Genomic DNA, 22025 nt, shown 5'->3' on the forward strand with positions numbered 1-22025 from the left:
TTTGGTCAACCCCTTTTTTGGGATGCCCTCCCCCACTTGCAACAACCAAGTACTCGTGCCTGGCAACAAGGCCATGTCCATAAAGATTTAAAACCTCAGCACAAATAATGAAATAGGACATGCTGGAGGGACAGATTCATAACTCAGAGGCTTCCCATACTCTGGAACAGAATCCCAGTTCATGTTAGGCAGAGCCCCTCACTGACTCTCTTCAAGAGAAATCTTGAAGTGGATGGGAGATCATAGGTTTACCCCAGGGGTCATCTCTGTGTCACTACTAGACAGAGGCACAGTAAACTAATTCTATTATGTAAGGGGGTCTTCACTGTGTCACTGCTAGACAGAGGCACAGTATTCTAAATCTATTCTGTACACTTTTGTACCATTACATGGGGTGGCGAAAGCCACATCACTATGGCTAGGCTTATAAATGCCCCAGGGCAGATAGCCTAGTACTAAACTATGAAACTATTTATATGTACCTCCATGGTTATGTAGATGCTGTTAACCTATCTATATATCTACATATATATTTATATCCCCATATATCGACATCTCTCTCTCTCTATATATGATGATGTGTATATATATATATATATATATATATATATATATATATATATATAAAACACACCTTTCATTGTGTACATGCAAGTTTGTCCTATTTCACCACATTCCTACCTTTTGTGTTTTATCCTGTCAGTATACACGACTGCCATTGGTACATCTCAGGTAGCTTAGTGGTATGTTATTGTGATGAATGTGTACATGGTTGCGTGTTCTAATCCTGGCAGTGATATCTGACCTCTCAGAGCAGGCACTGGTAGTGCAAGGGTGATGAACGCACATTTCAGCGGTTGTGTGTTCCACATGTTTATTATTCTGTGGAGAACTACCTATATATAGCTGTGTTTAAGGTATACTATGTAACATGTACACATCTGTGAAGATTCCTGTCTAGGATACTCCCCATTATTTGGAACTACATCCCTGATTACATTATACAAAACCCCTCACTGACACTCCGGGGAATCCTTGCAGAGTGGGTGGTGAACAGTAGCTACACCCCAGGGATCCCACAAGTGGCTCTGCTCCACAGAGGGACAGTTAGTTGATCGATGGGGTGGCGACAGCAGACACATTTTGCCTGTGCTTATGAGTGGCCTCGGGGTTGGGCATGTACCTACCTATGTATCTATGAACCTGTACATACAGTATGGACACATGCTGCTAGCTTAATATACTGTTCAGGTATTGACTTACCTTGTGCCAATGGCAGTTGTGTGTACAATAGTTGAGGGCTACCTATGTAGGATGCACACAGTAGACCACCTATACATGACAATTTACAGGTGGTCGTGTGTGGGTGCCATCCGTGTTTGCTGTGTGTGCAGGTGGAGAACGGTGTCAGTCCATGAGTGCCTACACTGTCAGTGTGTGTGCTATACGTTCCCTCTTTGCCAAGGCATGGGCATACTGGGCATGCCTCCATCTGCCTACTGGGACTAGTACAGGGTGTTCGTGGTCTAAGTCCCCCTGTGCCTGTGGGTCCCTTGGCAATGGTGGTGGGCTGTGAGGGTTTTCACCATTCTGTCCCTGCTGCAGCTGTTTCCAAAGAACATATTGTGTAGCATGGCACATACTATGAAGATGTGGGCACATGTTCCTGGAGAGTACTGCAAGGCTCCACCAGATACGTCCAAGCAACGGAACCGTGATTTCAGCATCTCAAACACGCGCTCTATGATGATTCTGGTTTCTGTGTGTGCCTCATTATGGCATTCTTGTGTGGCTGTGTGTGCATTTCTGATGGGTGTCACCATCCACAGTTCCAGTGCATAGCCAGCATCCCCCACCAGGTGGCCATATGGGATGTCCCACCTGGCAAATACCTGATACAGCTATGAGGCATGCCAGATGTGGGAGTTGTGATAGCTTCCAGGACTGCCAGCACACAAATCCATGATAATGCCCTGGGCATTGCACACGACCTGGCAGTTGATGGAGGGGAATCCCTTGCAGTTTATGTAGTGCCTACCCTGCTCACCAGGTGGTGACTTGATGTGTATGTACATGCAGTTTATTGCACCCGGTACCTCTGGGTAGTCCGCCACATGGTGGAAGAGATGCATATTGCTGCCCAACTCCTCCTGCGTTTGGGGGAAATGTATGTGCTCATTGGCATGTGGTAACATGGCATCCAGGAACTGGTGGAGTACCCTGGATGGTGATGCCTGTGAGATCCCCATGATATCCCTAGTTGGCCTTTGAAAGGTACCTGTGGCTAGTATTCTCAAGCTTACACATACCTTCATGTCCACTGGGATGGGTTCCCCTCTGTTACTTCTGGCTCTGAGGCATGGCCGGCACAGCTCAACAAGTTGCTGTATGATGTCCCTGTCCACCCTGTAACACTCTACTATCTCCAGATCATGTAGCCCCTGGTAGATTACCCTGGGTCTGAACACTCTTCTCCTCCTCCGGTGCCTGAGATGGTTGTCAGCATCATCCTCCACACCACCGTCAGTCTCCACCACATGCTGGTGAATCAAAGCTATGGCAGCCCCTAACATATACATATTAAAAGTTCCCCATCTGTATACACCAATGGTGCAGAGTCACAAGTGTGTGTGTGTGGGGCTTTCACACCTTATACTATTGTGCAATGGATGATGCTGGTGTCATTGGGTGTGTTTGTGCTATTCCAGCTGCAGGGTATCTTAATTATTGGTTTTACAGCAGGTACTGCTCTTGTGGGGCCTTTGGTGTTGACATACGCTTGTCTGCCGTGATTCATCTATTGCCCTTTACTTCTATTTTCAACCTGATTCACCTCCCATTGTTAGGCATGCATCCAGCTGCCACCTTTCTTGTTTTTTGCTTCCACAACCCAGGATTGTGTTGGGAAATGTGTTATGTAGCTGATCTACAGCAAGTTTGCTTTGTTCTGCTGTGACAGTTCATATTTTTGATGGGAGTCATCATCCACGGCTCCAGTGCATAGCCAGCATCCCCCACCAGGTGGCCATATGCGCTGCCCCCCCTGGCAAATACCTGCTACAGCTGTGAGGCATGCCAGATGTGGAGTCATGATAGCTTCCAGGACTGCCAGTACCATCCATGATAATGCCCTGGGCATTGCACATGACCTGGCAGTTGATGGAGGGAATCCCTTGTGGTTTATGTAGCCTACCCTGCTCACCGGGTGGTGACTTGCTGTGCATGTGCGTGCAGTCTATTGCACCCAGTACCTCCGGGTAGTCCACCACACGGTGGAAGAGATGCATATTGCTGGCCAACTCCTCCTGCATTCGGGAAGGGTTTTGCTCATTGGCATGTGGTAACATGGCATCCAGGAACTGGTGGAGTACCTTGGATGCTGATGCCTGTGAGATCCCCATGATATCCCCAGTTGGCCTTTGGAAGGTACCTGTGGCTAGTATTTTCAAGCTTACACATACCTTCGTGTCCACTGGGATGGGTACCCCTCTGTTACTTCTGGCTCTGAGACATGGCCAGCACAGCTCAACAAGTTGCTGTATGATGTCCCTGTCCACCCTGTAACTCTCTACTGTCTCCAGATCATGTAGCCCCTGGTAGGTTACCCTGGGTCTGAACACTCATCTCCTCCTCCAGTGCCTGAGATGGTTGTCAGCATCATCTTCCACATCACCGTCAGTCTCCACCACATGCTGGTGATTCAAAGCAATGGCAGCCCCTAACATATACATATTAAAAGTTCCCCGTCTGTATACACCAATGGTGCAGAGGGTCTGGGAATACACAAGTGTGTATGTGGGGGGCTTTCACACCTTATACTATTGTGCAATGGGTGATGCTGGTGTAATTGGGTGTGTTTGTGCTATTCCAGCTGCAGGGTAAATTAATTAATTATTGGTTTTACAGCAAGTACTGCTATTGTGGGGCCTTTGGTGTTGACTTACGCTTGTCTGCCGTGATTCATCTATTGCCCTTTACTTCTATTTTCAACCTGATTCACCTCCCATTGTCAGGCATGCATCCAGCTGCCAGCCTTTCTGTTTTTGTGCTTCCACAACCCAGGATTGTGTTGGGAAATGTGTTATGTAGCTGATCTACAGCAAGTTTGCTTTGTTCTGCTGTGACAGTTCTCTTTTCTTTGCTGTACAGCACCTCCCCTTTCCTGTTCTGCAGGTAGCTGCTAGCAGCCTTGTTAGCTGTTGTCTATGGCCCACTGTGAGTTTCTAGGTGTTAATTACTCATTTGTACTCCAATTACCATGCTGCAGCATTTCCTTATTGTCTTCCCGTATCCTTCCTGTTTCAGCTGTGGTGCACGCCGCGCACATTCGTTTACCGGGTTCCGTGCGTGTTTTCATCCACGTTCATATGAACTTTTGGTTACCTTGTGTGCTCTCAGCTAAGCAAAGCTATGGCTACTTCCACACCCCTATCCTGCAGCTTTGCTTAGCAACACGCAACATGGATTAGCAATGATCCAATGTGCTTACAGATACTGTGGCACTGCCCTCTCTTGATGTCATGCTTAACTCCAGGCCACTCCTCGGTGTTGTAATGCTGCACCATGTGGTAAATCCTTATGATGGCGGGACATTTGTGGTTCAGTATTACTTGACTCAATTGCATGGCATTGACTGCTAATTCCTAGTTACCGCACGGAACACTGTCACAGACCCTTAGCAATCCTTGTGCTATGGTTGTGGTGTAGCATGCGTGCCATTGACTATTATGGGGATATCATGAATTGCGTTACATTACAGTTTTATAAAATAGTTCAAAAGCACACAAACCAAAATGTCAACACGCTGCCCAAGGTGGTAACTCAAATCTGCACAATCCTTACGTAGAGGAAATTCCACAGGAACCCAAATGTAAAACTATAAATGGTTTATTCACGAACAAGAACACAGCACAAAGCAAAAGCCAGGGTTAAGCGCTTTCATCTAACAATTAGACTTCTTCAGAACCCTGAACACAAGAGCCAATCCATTTAAATACTAAATTAACATAATTAGGCGCCAAAAATCTTAAAGTAACATTCAAATACATAAAACCATAAACCATGACATAAAAGATAAAACATATATATAAATATGTTATGTATGCATAAATAAAATTTTGGTACCTAAAAATATCTAACTGTATAAAAAGGGCTTAATGCTAATAAAATCATTGACCCCAGGGTAACAGGTAGCATTGGTCCTAAACTGCCAACATGCCTCTTTTTTGGCCAAATTCACCTTCCAATTCCCCCCACAGGGTTGAATATTTACCCTATCAATAATGAAAAACTTAAAATAATGGGTGCTACCATATAAAGAGACGTGGTGGGCTAAAGCATTTTTAAGGTCACCCTTCTTAATTTTGTATAAGTGTTCGTAAATACATTTTCTGAAAAGCCTCTCGGTCTTACCGATATAAAATGCAGGGCATTTGGAACACACAGCTAAATATACTACTTTAGAAGTCTGACAATTACCACCCTTACTCTTAACATAAGTTTTGTTAAAATTATCCAATCTCACCCCACTACTTTCAAGGATAGATGAACATTGACCACAATGTCCACATTTCTTTGTAGTGCCTTGGCTAAATCTTGATACCTTTTTTAATTCGAGTAAATTTTTGATGTTAGGACCTGTCTGTATATAAAATCGGTTTGGGAACTTCACAAAAAATTTATACTACTTTAAAATTGAACAATTTCCCAAACATTCTTAACATTAATTTTTTAAAAATTGTCCAAAATGTCACCCCACAGACTCTAGAAGGATAGTGTTGAACAATGCCCAAATTTTCTTTCCTTGGCAAATTTTCCTTTTTAAAATCGAAAATTTTTGACCCTTAGCCCGTTGTAACATAAAGAATAACATCATCAACTTTGCAGTTGGAAATTTTTCCCATTCAAAATTATTTTTTAATAAATTGTCAATTCTAAAAAATTAAAAGGTTTTTTAAGTGGAGGACATATTCTCTGACACACTTCCTTGAAAATAATTCCTAAAGGTAATACCCTGCAGTGGTTCCCTTCCAAAACAGGATTTTTAAAAGTTTTCCCTTAATATTCAGATTCAAACCATGAGCTGCTGACAATTTTAAAGGTTTTCCAAATGAAACCTGAAGTGGAAAAATTGATGTGTAAGTGTAAAAAGTCTGGAATTTTTGATTAAATCCATGAGCTATTAGGTATCCATAACTCCCTGATGGAAAAATAAACAAACATCCTGGACTATTGTATAATATAAAATTGGAAAAATGGGCCCATGAAAAAAAACATTTCTCCACTCATACATGAAGGTTGGCAAGATGGGTGCACAAGAGGCACCCATCGTCACTTGACCTGTCTGAAAAACCCCTTCAAAACTGTTGTAATTGTAGTCCAATACCAAAGACATCATGTCCACCAGAAGACAAATTAGGTCCCCAGAGAAATCTGAAATAGAATGTAAACTGTTTTCAAATATGTTAATCAGTTTCGCTTGAATGCCTTGAAAATAAGATCGACTATCGATGGTCAGAAAAAATTACATCCCTGTCCCCAACTCTGGTGTTAATTTCCCAAAAAGACCAGAGTCATAACAAGGGTGAGGGAATTCCCGTTAAAGGTTTGTCCATCGGTCAATCACCACACCTATGGGAAAAGTTTTAAGGTTACCACCTGAAACTATGGAGTCTAAAGGGGATCAGAAACACTTGTGGACCTTGGGAATCAAAATGGTGCTAGAACTGGAAAATCAACCTTAATGAAGTCATAAAATATCTTTGAAATCCTTTCATTGAGTAGGTATTCCTCTATGGCAAGATCAATTTCCCCGATTACCCTCGTTGATTTGTTAGAGATACCCGCTTCATAATTCCCAGATTCCAGAACAATTTCGTCAGCATTAACACCGTCACTATTAAACAAAGTAGCTCCTCCCCTGTCGGTTTCATAACCGTATGTTGTTGTTGGAAAAGAAAAATCAACATCTCGTTCATTCTTGGTAAGATTGTCTAAACTGTCAAAGAAAATGTTTGACTGTTAGTAGTACTGAATCTATAAATGTCCTATTACATCATTTTGATCAAGGAGTCACTTTAGGATGTGAAACTGGTATAAATTAACTTTTTTGGATAATCAATACTAATAATATCCATATAACATTTTAAATTGCATAGCCAAATTAAAGTCTGCAATATAACCAACATCCCGAATAACATTAGTTAAATTCAACATTAGTAGGCTGAAGTTAAACCTCTAGAAAAAAGTTTAAACTATCAGGAGTTCTATTGAGTGTAAAGTGTAATTAAGATGTTAAACCAGATAGGAAAAAACAATCTGTTTTTACCCTTGATGGAGGAATCGAAACAGTCCTAACAGAACGTAAGTCAGCATCTTGAAAACTTGCGCTATCCTCGCATTTGTTGGACAGTAACCTTTTCTTTGGGGCTGGAAAAAATCTCCCCCTGAAAATTAGAATCCTGATCAAAATATCTATTTGCCTTCATTATTTTATGGGTTCAAAACTAATTTTATGTCTGCTTTCTTGGGGCCAAATATATGCATTTTATTATTATAGCTATCTAAATCTCGAGAATTTTCCCTACGGCTTTCACATAGTAGCATTATTTGTTCTGCCAGAAAAAATTGCTTATTGTATAAGTCAGTCCATTCTGAAAAATATTGGTCATGTGTGATGTCATAATCTAGTGTTTCCACTTCACCCAATAAGTTTGGACAATTTTTCATCATTGGTTTTTTAACAACGACGCATAAAATCAAACCCAAAACCATCAAAGAGGTTGTTAAGTTGTGTAACATTGTCACTGTAGTGCAATACCAGGGGCAGTTCACTTCATGCTGGAGCAAATGTTTAAAAGTTCAACATTTAGACAAATAAGCATTATCAGTTTGATACATTTTAATATTAAAACAACTTTTTGCCAAAGTCAAAAATCAGTTGTTTGATGTCCACTTATCCCCTTTAATAGGGTCTGGATTGTTCAGCCTATCAATGTCATCACCAAAAATCATAATTGTCATCTAAAAATGTCCAAGGTATCAACTTAGTAAAAAGTCCCACCAGGAACTTTCCTAATAGTTGCTTTCTTTTTAGAAAAGTTCTTAATAACTGGTGAAGAATTTATTGCACCCTGACCCATAGTTTTTTCCCCATTAATAATCAAGGACTGTTTAACTGGGGGACACATACCTGTGTAAGTTTTACCAGCCATTGGTCTCTTAGAACGAGCTCCCAATCTCTCGTTCTCGTCCGCACATTATCTGATATAGACTGAAATCAAATGTAAAATCCCGCTCATCCTCCTTATCGAAACCCAAATTCTGCGGTTAACTTCTTTTCAAGTTGAAATGATCAGATGTAGTTAGTCGGTGGTGAAGCGTCTTTCATAGAGTTAACCTCTTGCCGTTAGGTATATAGCAAAATGGTCACTGGAATCCAAAATAGAATTGTTACAGAGTTTTGGGCTGGGTAAATCGTTAATAACCTCAGCTGCTTGAACATAAACTGCTCCTCCGTTAGTAGAGTTGTGCATATTACGTGCATTAATATGCAGTAAAAAAGGCTCAACTAAGCGATGGTAGAAACTCCTCCTTCAAACCGATAGCTCCGACGGAAGGAAGCTTGATCTCGTTGACGGAACAGCAGGAGTGCCGACCAAAGGAGCCTAGCCATCACGACAACACCGTAAAATAGTTCAAAAGCACACAAACCAAAATGTCAACCGCTGCCCAGGTGGTAACTCAAATCTGCACAATCCTTACATAGAGGAAATTCCTACAGGAACCCAAATGTAAAACTATAGCGGTTTATTCACGAACAAGAACGGCACAAGCAAAAAGCCAAGTTGGCGCTTTCATCTAACAGTGAACTGCTGAACCCTGAACACAAAGAGCCAATCCATTTAAATACTAAATTAACATAATTAGGCCAAAATCTTAAAGTAACATTCAAATACATAAAACCATAAACCATGACGCCAAAAGATAAAACATATATAAATATGTTATGTGCATAAATAAATTTTTGGTACCTAAAAATATCTAACTTTGTATAAAGGGCTTAATGCTAATAAAATCACATTGACCCCAGGGTAACAGGTAGCATTGGTCCTAAACTGCCAATATGCCTCTTTTTGGCCAAATTCACCTTCAATTCCCCACAGGGTTGAATATCCTACCCTATCAATAATAGAAAAACCCAAAATAATGGGTGCTACCAGATAAAAGACATAGTGGGCTAAAGCAGTATATTTAAGCAACGTATTCCAAATGCACTACCATTTTATATCCAGATGAACGAGGCTTTTTCCGAAGCGTGTTACGAACATATACAAAATTAAGAAGGGTGACCTTAAAATGCTTTGTACCCACGTCTCTTTTGTATGGTGGCACCATTGCATTTACAGTTTTATGACATCTAAATATATTTTCCTTATGATCCGTTTGTGCACGATGCTGCGGTTTTGCCCACTTTGCGTTGGTGTGGCCATGAAATTAAATGTTATTTTTTGTATGTTGTACATGTTGTTTTGTGCATTGTATATATTTAGCCATTGGCATATGTGTATTATAATATGAAAGTTTGGTGCCTTTCGATTTTATGTTTGACAACATGTGAAACTTTTTTGGTTTACATTTCTACATGCTTACGCTACGCCTGCACAACTTCATGAATCGCTATGTACCTTCATTTGCATGCTACACTGCTGCGCATGGGGTAATTAGCATACATGCGCTGGGAGCTACGCAGCTCTGGCGTACGCTGGTAGTGCATGTGGAAACAGCTCTTACCTGAATTGCTCGATGACCATATTTGGCACTAGATCGCCAACGCTACTCTGGGATTGAACAAGCTTCATGAATCCGGGATGGTTTATTTTACCATGCATTCCACACACACTGAGAGCAATCGAGCAATTCTTTGGCAGCATCAACATCTCCTGAAAGGTTTCTATACCTTTCCATCATACCACTGAAACTCTTAACCACAAGAAATCTGTCATATGCTGCCAGCTCTATTCAGTAGCATACTTACGCCCACTCAGAGGTGATCTGTGCCTGACGCGAGATACAAAGGCCATGTCCAATCAGGAATTGATGGACATGCTCCACTTCAAAAAATCCAAATCCATCAGAACCACGAGAGGAAGGCTAAAGATTTAAACCTCAGCACAAATATGAATAGGACATGCTGGAGGGACAGATTCATAACTCAGAGGCTTCCCATACTCTGGAACAGAATCCCAGTTCATGTTAGGCAGAGCCCCTCACTGACTCTTCAAGAGAAATCTTGACTTCAGGTGGATGGGAGATCATAGGTTTACCCCAGGGGTCATCTACTGTGTACTACCTAGACAGAGGCACAGTAAACTAATCTCTATTATGTAGGGGGTCTTCACTGTGTCACTGCTAGACAGAGGCACAGTATTCCTAAATCTATTCTGTACACTTTTTGTAAAACCATTACATGGGTATGGTAAAGCCACATCACTATGGCTAGGGCTTATATAAAATGCCCCAGGGCAGATAGCCTAGTACTCAGAACTATGAAACTATTTATATGTACCTCCATGGTTATGTGCGTAGATGCTGTTAACCTATCTATATATCTACATATATATTTATATCCCCATATATCGACATCTCTCTCTCTCTCTCTCTATATATATGATGATGTGTATATATATATATATATATATATATATATATATATATATATATATATAAACACACCTTTCATTGTGTACATGCAAGTTTGTCCTATTTCACCACATTCCCTACCTTTTGTGTTTTATCCTGTCAGTATACACGCACTGCCATTGGTACATCTCAGGTAGCTTAGTGGTATGTTATTGTAGATGAATGTGTACATGGTTTAGTTGTTCTAATCCTGGCAGTGATATCTGACCTCTCAGAGCAGGCAACTGGTAGTGCAAGGGTGATGAACGCATCCATTTCAGCTGTTGTGTGTTCCACATGTTTATTATTCTGTGAGAACTACCTATATATCAAGCTGTGTTTAAGGTATACTATGTAACATGTACACATCTGTGAAGGATTCCTGTCAGGGATACTCCCCATTATTTGGAACTACATCCCTGATTACATTATACAAAAACCCCTCACTGACACTCCTCGGGGAATCCTTGCAGAGGTGGGTGGTGAACAGGTAGCTACACCCCCAGGATCCCACAAGTGGCTCTGCTCCACAGAGGGACAGTTAGTTGATCGATGGGGTGGCGACAGCAGACACATTTTGCCTATGCTTATGAGTGGCCTCGGCGGTTGGGCATGTACCTACCTATGTATCTATGAACCTGTACATACAGTATGGACACATGCTGCTAGCTTAATATACTGTTCAGGTATTGACTTACCTTGTGCCAATGGCAGTTGTGTGTACAATAGTTGAGGGCTACCTATGTAGGATGCACACAGTAGACCACCTATACATGACAATTTACAGGTGGTCGTGTGTGGGTGCCATCCGTGTTTGCTGTGTGTGCAGGTGGAGAACGGTGTCAGTCCATGAGTGCCTACACTGTCAGTGTGTGTGCTATACGTTCCCTCTTTGCCAAGGCATGGGCATACTGGGCATGCCTCCATCTGCCTACTGGGACTAGTACAGGGTGTTCGTGGTCTAAGTCCCCTGTGCCTGTGGGTCCCTTGGCAATGGTGAGGAGGTGGGCTGTGAGGGTTTTCACCATTCTGTCCTGCTGCAGCTGTTTCCAAAGAACATATTGTGTAGCATGGCACATACTATGAAGATGTGGGCACATGTTCCTGGAGAGTACTGCAAGGCTCCACCAGATACGTCCAAGCAACGGAACCGTCATTTCAGCATCTCAAACACGCGCTCTATGATGATTCTGGTTTCTGTGTGTGCCTCATTATGGCATTCTTGTGTGGCTGTGTGTGCATTTCTGATGGGTGTCATCATCCATAGTTCCAGTGCATACCCAGCATCCCTCACCAGGTGGCCATATGGGATGCCCCCCTGGCAAATACCTGATACAGCTGTGAGGCATGCCAGATGTGGGAGTTGTGATCGTTTCCAGGACTGCCAGCACACATTTGCATGATAATGCCCTGGGCATTGCACACGACCTGGCAGTTGATGGAGGGGAATCCCTTGCAGTTTATGTAGTGCCTACCCTGCTCACCAGGTGGTGACTTGATGTGTATGTGCATGCAGTTTATTGCACCGGTACCTCTGGGTAGTCCAGCCACATGGTGGAAGAGATGCATATTGCTGCCCAACTCCTCCTGCGTTTGGGGGAAATGTATGTGCTCATTGGCATGTGGTAACATGGCATCCAGGAACTGGTGGAGTACCCTGGATGGTGATGCCTGTGAGATCCCCATGATATCCCTAGTTGGCCTTTGAAAGGTACCTGTGGCTAGTATTCTCAAGCTTACACATACCTTCGTGTTCACTTGGATGGGTTCCCCTCTGTTAGTTCTGGCTCTGAGGCATGGCTGGAACAGCTCAACAAGTTGCTGTATGATGTCCCTGTCCACCCTGTAACACTCTACTATCTCCAGATCATGTAGCCCCTGGTAGATTACCCTGGGTCTGAACACTCTTCTCCTCCTCCGGTGCCTGAGATGGTTGTCAGCATCATCCTCCACACCACCGTCAGTCTCCACCACATGCTGGTGAATCAAAGCTATGGCAGCCCCTAACATATACATATTAAAAGTTCCCCATCTGTATACACCAATGGTGCAGAGTCACAAGTGTGTGTGTGTGGGGCTTTCACACCTTATACTATTGTGCAATGGATGATGCTGGTGTCATTGGGTGTGTTTGTGCTATTCCAGCTGCAGGGTATCTTAATTATTGGTTTTACAGCAGGTACTGCTCTTGTGGGGCCTTTGGTGTTGACATACGCTTGTCTGCCGTGATTCATCTATTGCCCTTTACTTCTATTTTCAACCTGATTCACCTCCCATTGTTAGGCATGCATCCAGCTGCCACCTTTCTTGTTTTGTGCTTCCACAACCCAGGATTGTGTTGGGAAATGTGTTATGTAGCTGATCTACAGCAAGTTTGCTTTGTTCTGCTGTGACAGTTCATATTTTTGATGGGTGTCATCATCCACGGTTCCAGTGCATAGCCAGCATCCCCCACCAGGTGGCCATATGGGATGTCCCCCCTGGCAAATACCTGATACAGCTGTGAGGCATGCCAGATGTGGGAGTCATGATAGCTTCCAGGACTGCCAGTACACACATCCATGATAATGCCCTGGGCATTGCACATGACCTGGCAGTTGATGGAGGGGAATCCCTTGTGGTTTATGTAGCGCCTACCCTGCTCACCGGGTGGTGACTTGATGTGCATGTGCGTGCAGTCTATTGCACCCAGTACCTCCGGGTAGTCCACCACACGGTGGAAGAGATGCATATTGCTGGCCAACTCCTCCTGCATTCGGGGGAAGTGTATGTGCTCATTGGCATGTGGTAACATGGCATCCAGGAACTGGTGGAGTACCTTGGATGCTGATGCCTGTGAGATCCCCATGATATCCCCAGTTGGCCTTTGGAAGGTACCTGTGGCTAGTATTTTCAAGCTTACACATACCTTCGTGTCCACTGGGATGGGTACCCCTCTGTTACTTCTGGCTCTGAGACATGGCCAGCACAGCTCAACAAGTTGCTGTATGATGTCCCTGTCCACCCTGTAACTCTCTACTGTCTCCAGATCATGTAGCCCCTGGTAGGTTACCCTGGGTCTGAACACTCATCTCCTCCTCCAGTGCCTGAGATGGTTGTCAGCATCATCTTCCACATCACCGTCAGTCTCCACCACATGCTGGTGATTCAAAGCAATGGCAGCCCCTAACATATACATATTAAAAGTTCCCCGTCTGTATACACCAATGGTGCAGAGGGTCTGGGAATACACAAGTGTGTATGTGGGGGGCTTTCACACCTTATACTATTGTGCAATGGGTGATGCTGGTGTAATTGGGTGTGTTTGTGCTATTCCAGCTGCAGGGTAAATTAATTAATTAATTATTGGTTTTACAGCAAGTACTGCTATTGTGGGGCCTTTGGTGTTGACTTACGCTTGTCTGCCGTGATTCATCTATTGCCCTTTACTTCTATTTTCAACCTGATTCACCTCCCATTGTCAGGCATGCATCCAGCTGCCAGCCTTTCTGTTTTTGTGCTTCCACAACCCAGGATTGTGTTGGGAAATGTGTTATGTAGCTGATCTACAGCAAGTTTGCTTTGTTCTGCTGTGACAGTTCTCTTTTCTTTGCTGTACAGCACCTCCCCTTTCCTGTTCTGCAGGTAGCTGCTAGCAGCCTTGTTAGCTGTTGTCTATGGCCCACTGTGAGTTTCTAGGTGTTAATTACTCATTTGTACTCCAATTACCATGCTGCAGCATTTCCTTATTGTCTTCCACTATCCTTCCTGTTTCAGCTGTGGTGCACGCGGCACATTCGTTACCGGGTTCGATGCGTGTTTTCATCCACGTTCATATGAACTTTGGTTACCTTGTGTGCTCTCAGCTAAGCAAAGCTATGGCTACTTCCACACCCCTATCCTGCAGCTTTGCTTAGCAACACGCAACATGGATTAGCAATGATCCAATGTGCTTACAGATACTGTGGCACTGCCCTCTCTTGATGTCATGCTTAACTCCAGGCCACTCCTGGGTGTTGTAATGCTGCACCATGTGGTAAATCCTTATGATGGCGGGACATTTGTGGTTCAGTATTACTTGACTCAATTGCATGGCATTGACTGCTAATTCCTAGTTACCGCACGGAACACTGTCACAGACCCTTAGCAATCCTTGTGCTATGGTTGTGGTGTAGCATGCGTGCCATTGACTATTATGGGGATATCATGAATTGCGTTACATTACAGTTTTATAAAATAGTTCAAAAGCACACAAACCAAAATGTCAACACGCTGCCCAAGGTGGTAACTCAAATCTGCACAATCCTTACGTGAGGAAATTCCACAGGAACCCAAATGTAAAACTATAAATGGTTTATTCACGAACAAGAACACAGCACAAAGCAAAAGCCAGGGTTAAGCGCTTTCATCTAACAATTAGACTTCTTCAGAACCCTGAACACAAGAGCCAATCCATTTAAATACTAAATTAACATAATTAGGCGCCAAAAATCTTAAAGTAACATTCAAATACATAAAACCATAAACCATGACATAAAAGATAAAACATATATATAAATATGTTATGTATGCATAAATAAAATTTTGGTACCTAAAAATATCTAACTGTATAAAAGGGCTTAATGCTAATAAAATCATTGACAGGGTAACAGGTAGCATTGGTCCTAAACTGCCAACATGCCTCTTTTTTGGCCAAATTCACCTTCCAATTCCCCACAGGGTTGAATATTTACCCTATCAATAATGAAAAACTTAAAATAATGGGTGCTACCATATAAAGAGACGTGGTGGGCTAAAGCATTTTTAAGGTCACCCTTCTTAATTTTGTATAAGTGTTCAGAATACATTTTCTGAAAAGCCTCTCGGTCTTACCGATATAAAATGCAGGGCATTTGGAACACACAGCTAAATATACTACTTTAGAAGTCTGACAATTACCACCCTTACTCTTAACATAAGTTTTGTTAAAATTATCCAATCTCACCCCACTACTTTCAAGGATAGATGAACATTGACCACAATGTCCACATTTCTTTGTAGTGCCTTGGCTAAATCTTGATACCTTTTTTAATTCAAGTAAATTTTTGATGTTAGGACCTGTTCTGTACACAAAACTCGGTTGACTTCCTAAAACATTCATACAATCATTGTCAGATTGTAAAATTTTCCAACATTCAAAAATTATATTTTTAATAAATTGTACATGTGGGGAAAATGTCAAAACACAGACTCTAGAAGGTTGTGTTGAAGAGGATGGACAATTCTCTCTGGACAAATCCCCTTTTCCTAAAATCGGGAAAATTTTTTTACCCCATTCACGAGTAACATAAAGAATAACATCACTCAACATGCAGTCCGGATATCCCCTATCCAAGAACATGGATCTAATAAGTTCCAATTCCTTAATCATTACAGATTTAGTGGAGGACATACGAGCGGCTCTGACACACTGCCCCTTGAAAATATTCCTAAAGGTGTACCTGGGGTGGTCACTTGAAAAATGCAGGTAGTTGTTCGAGAAAGTTTTCTTGCGATATATTCTAGATTCAAATCCATGAGCTGAGTGACTAATAAAGGTATCCAAATAAGCAATCCCTGAAGTGGAAAATTGATGTGTAAAGCGTAAAAAGTCCGTGGACTGATTGATATAATCCATAAAATTAGGAATCTCAGTAACTGGCCCTTTCCATAAAATAAACAAATCATCCAGGTATCTATTGTAGAAAATAATCTTGGAAAAATAGGGGGAGGGGAAAAGAAAACATTTCTCCCACTCATACATGACGAGGTTGGCGAAGATGGGTGCACAAGAGGCACCCATCGTCACCCCTTTGACCTGTCTGTAAAACTCCCCTTCAAAACTGATGTAATTGTAGTCCAATACCAAAGACATCATGTCCACCAGAAGACAAATTCGGTCCCAAGAGAAATCTGAAATAGAATGTAAACTGTTTTCAAAATATGTTAATCCAGTTTCCTTCGGAATACATGAAAATAGATCGACTACATCGATGGTCAGAAAAATTACATCCCTGTCCCACAACTCTGGTGTTAATTTCCCCAAAAAAGACCAAGAGTCCTTAACAAGGTGGGGAATTCTCCCATACAAAGGTTTTGTCCATCGGTCAATCACCACACCTATGGGAAAAGTTTTAGATTTACCACCTGAAACTATGGGTCTAAAGGGGGGATCAGAAACACACTTGTGGACCTTGGGAATCCCAAAAATGGTTGCTAGAACTGGAAAATCAACCTTAATGAAGTCATAAATATCTTTAGAAATCCTTTCATTGAGTAGGTATTCCTCTATGGCAAGGTCAATTTTACGGTACCCTACGTTGATTTCATTTAGAGATACCACTTCATAATTCCCAGATTCCAGAACAATTTTAGTCATGGCATTAACATAGTCCACACTATTAAACAAAACAACTCCTCCCCCCCTGTCCGGTTTCATAACCCGTATGTTGTTGTTGGAAAGAAAAAAATCCAAACATCTACGTTCATTCTTGGTAAGATTGTCTAAACTGTCCAAAGAAAATGTTTGACTGTTAGTAGTACTGAATCTATAAATGTCCTGACACATCATTTGATCAAAAAGGGTCACTTTAGGATGTGAAACTGGTGTATAAGTGCTTTTTTTGGATAATCCAATACTAATAATATCCATATGGCTGTTATAGTAATTTTTAAATTGCATAGCCAAATTAAGGCGTCTGCAATATAACTTAACATCCCGAATAACATTAGTTAAATTCAACTTATTAGTAGGCACAAATTTAAAACCTCTAGAAAAAAGTTTAAACATATCAGGAGTTCTATTAGTGTCAGTGTAATTAAAGATGTTAAACCCGGAATGGGAAAAAACAATCTGTTTTTTACCCTTGATGGAGGAATCCGAAACAGTCCTAACAGAACATGCGTCAACATCTTGAAAACTTTTTACCATCTCTTGTTGTTGGACAGTAACCTTTTCTTTGGGGCTGGAAAAAATCTCCCCCCCTGAAAATTAGAATCCTGATCAAAATATCTGTTGCCTTCATTATTTTGGTTAAAACCAAACCTTTTACCCATGTCTTTTCTTTCTTGGGGCCAAATATATACATTTTTATTATTATAGCTATCTAAATCTCTAGAAATTTTCCTACATTTTCTGTAGTAAACATTCTTTACCCTTTGTTCTGCAGAAAAAAATTGCTTATTGTATAAGTCAGTCCATTCTGAAAAATATTGGTCATGTGTGATGTCATAATCTAGTGTTTCCACTTCACCAATAAGTTTGGACAATTTTTCATCATTGGTTTTTAACAACAGACGCATAAAATCAAACCCAAAACCATCAAAGAGGTTGTTAAAGTTGTGCTTAACATTGTCACTGTAGTCAATACCAAGGGGCAGTTTAAAAAACCTAAGCCCCTTTGGAACAATGTTTAAAGTTAAACATTTAGACAAATAAGCATTATCCAGTTTGATACATTTAATATTAAACAACTTTTTGCCAAAGTCAAAAATCAGTTGTTTGATGTCCACTTTGTCCCCTTTAATAGGGTCTGGATTGTTCCGCCTATCAATGTCATCACCAAAATCATAATTGTCATCTAAAAAAATGTCCAAGGTATCCAACTTCGTGAAAGTCCCACCAGGAACCTTCCCTGTATGAGTTGCTTTCTTTTTAGAAAAGTTCTTAATAACTGGTGAAGAATTTATTGCACCCTGACCCATAGTTTTTTCACCATTTACCATCAGAGATTGTTTAATTGGGGGACACATACCTGTGTAAGTTTTACCAGCCATTGGTCTCTTAGAACGAGCTCCCAATCTCTCGTTCTCATCACGAATCTGGTAAAGACTAAAGTCAAATGTAAAATCCCGCTCATCCTCTTTCTCAAGCAAATTCCTGCCAGACCCAACTTCTTTCAAAGTAAAATGATCGATAAGTTCGTCCGGAGGTGAGCGAATATCCTTAGAATTAACTTCTTGCCCATTTGGTATAACAAAATGGTCACTGGAATCCAAAATAGAATTGTTACAGAGTTTTGGGCTGGGTAAATCGTTAATAACCTCAGCTGCTTGAACATAAACTGCTCCTCCGTTAGTAGAGTTGTGCATATTACGTGCATTAATATACGTAAAGGAGCGCTCAACTAAGCCGATGAGGCGGGAAACTTCCTCCTTCAAACCCGATAGCTCCGACCGAAGGGAAACGATCTCCTCGTTGACAGGAACAGCAGGAGTGCCGACCAAAGGGCTAGCCATACGACAACACCGTAAAATAGTTCAAAAGCACACAAACCAAAATGTCAACACGCTGCCCAAGGTGGTAACTCAAATCTGCACAATCCTTACGTAGAGGAAATTCCACAGGAACCCAAATGTAAAACTATAAACGGTTTATTCACGAACAAGAACACAGCACAAAGCAAAAGCCAGGGTTAAGCGCTTTCATCTAACAATTAGACTTCTTCAGAACCCTGAACACAAGAGCCAATCCATTTAAATACTAAATTAACATAATTAGGCGCCAAAAATCTTAAAGTAACATTCAAATACATAAAACCATAAACCATGACATAAAAGATAAAACATATATATAAATATGTTATGTATGCATAAATAAAATTTTGGTACCTAAAAATATCTAACTGTATAAAAAGGGCTTAATGCTAATAAAATCATTGACCCCAGGGTAACAGGTAGCATTGGTCCTAAACTGCCAACATGCCTCTTTTTTGGCCAAATTCACCTTCCAATTCCCCCCACAGGGTTGAATATCTACCCTATCAATAATGAAAAACTTAAAATAATGGGTGCTACCAGATAAAGAGACATGGTGGGCTAAAGCAGTATATTTAGCTGTGTGTTCCAAATGCCCTGCATTTTATATCGGTAAGACCGAGAGGCTTTTCAGAAAACGTATTTACGAACACTTATACAAAATTAAGAAGGGTGACCTTAAAAATGCTTTAGCCCACCACGTCTCTTTATATGGTAGCACCCATTACATTACAGTTTTATGACATCTAAATATATTTTCCTTATGATCCCGTTTGTGCACCGATGCACTGCGGTTTTACTTTGCGTTGGTGTGGCCATGAAATTAAATGTTATTTTTTATATGTTGTACATGTTGTTTTATGCCATTGGCTATATATTTAGCCATTGGCATATATTAACATTATAATATGTAAGTTTGGTCTGCTTTCATGGCTCCGATTTTATGTTTGACAACATGTAAACTTTTTTTTTGGTTTACATTTCTACATGCTTACGCTACGCCTGCACAACTTCATGAATCGCTATGTACCTTCATTTGCATGCTACACTGCTGCGCATGGGGTAATTAGCATACATGCGCTGGGAGCTACGCAGCTCTGGCGTACGCTGGTAGTGCATGTGGAAACAGCTCTTACCTGAATTGCTCGATGACCATATTTGGCACTAGATCGCCAACGCTACTCTGGCGCATTGAACAAGCTTCATGAATCCCGGGGATGGTTTATTTTACCATGCATTCCACACACACTGAGAGCAATCGAGCAATTCCTTGGCAGCATCAACATCTCCTGAAAGGTTTCTATACCTTTCCATCATACCACTGAAACTCTTAACCACAAGAAATCTGAACACATCCACAAATAAAGGGGGAACAAAGGAAGAAAAATAGGGATAGATTTTAAATATTGCTCTTATAAACTTAGAAACTTGCTTGAATGACACTGTTTCTGTTAACATACATTTTACACACACACACACACACACACACACACACACACACACACACACACACACACGCACACACACGCACGCCTTACACACACACACGCAATCACACACACACACACACACACACACACACACACACACACACACACACACACACACACACAGTTACTTGTCAACTGTACAGATTTTCGCAGAATGTCCTGATTTTTGCCTCATGTTTTTGGTCTGTTTCGCATAAAACTGTGGTTTTCTGACAAATCACTGTTAAATTATTTAGGTCTGAAGTCAGAAAATATAGACAGACATTTGAGCTTCAGACTTCATACCCCTCAGAAAATTCATGCTAATGCAAAACCTGCTCTATCAACTGTCTAAATTTGTAAGAGCAATATTTAAAAAGTGTCCCTATTTTGGGCCTTTGTCTCCCCCATTATTTATGGCTTTGTCCAGATTTATTGCACTAGGGTATCCAAAGCCTTCTTCAAGCCTCCCTAAACTGATAAGATCTTATTGGAGAACCAGCCACATAATGAGAAAATGGTGTCTTGTGATTTAGCCTGAGTTGCACAAATGTCTCCATCCATTCAGTTATTTCCCATTTCATTGCTTGCTGGAGCCCATAATTTTTGCCCCACCCTTTTCCCTACTGATCTGCCTTACTCTTCCAAATGTATACCGAGATGTCATCTGCAGTACTTTTGACTTCATTGGCCCCCAACACTCAGAACTGGTTTTGCATGTTTACTACGCTGCATTATAACCAATATCTTAAACTCCACACAAAAGGGGAAAAAGTATACTACCCTGACTAACCAAACTTCACATTCTGAGCTGCAGGTACTCCCTAAGACAGGGGTCTGCAACCTTCACTATCAAAAGAGCCATTTTGGCCTTTCTCCTACCAAATAAAATTCATCTGCAGCCACAAAACATATTTGACCCGTAAAATGAAGATAACACAGTGTATTAAGTTTTATATATAGTTATTATAATATATATAAAATAATTAAGTTTATAAGAGCAATATTTAAAATCCATTCCTATTTTTGTTCCTTTGTTGAGATTTTTATTGGGATCACTCGATTGCTGTCAGTGTGTGTGTGTGTGTGTGTGTGTGTGTGTGTGTGTGTGTGTGTGTGTGTGTGTGTGTGTGTGTGTGTGTGTGTGCGTCATACCTTTCATCCTCTTAGAGCAAGAAATCTGGACAAAGCCATAAATAATGTGGGAGACAAAGGCCCAAAAATAGGGACACTCTTTAAATATTGCTCTTACAAAATTAGAAAGTTGATAGGACAGATTTTGCATTAGCATGAATTTTCTGAAGAGTATGAAGTCTGAAACTCAAATGTCTGTCTATATTTTCTGACTTCAGCCCTAAATAATTTAACAGTGATTTGTCAGAAAACCACAATTTTATGAGAAATAGATGAAACATATGAGGCAAAAATCAGGACATTCTGCAAAACTCTGTACAGCTGACAAGTAACTGTGTGCGTGTGTGTGTGTGTGTGTGTGTGTGTGTGTGTGTGTGTGTATGTGTGTGTGTGTGTGTGTGTGTGTGTGTGTGTGTGTGTGTGTGTGTGTGTGTGTGTGTGTGGAAAATGCATGTTAACAGAAACAGTGTTATTCAAGCAAGTTTATAA

Source organism: Protopterus annectens, chromosome 3.part1, assembly GCF_019279795.1.
Source record: "Protopterus annectens isolate FY-2018-M chromosome 3.part1, PAN1.0, whole genome shotgun sequence".
Taxonomy (NCBI): domain Eukaryota; kingdom Metazoa; phylum Chordata; order Ceratodontiformes; family Protopteridae; genus Protopterus; species Protopterus annectens.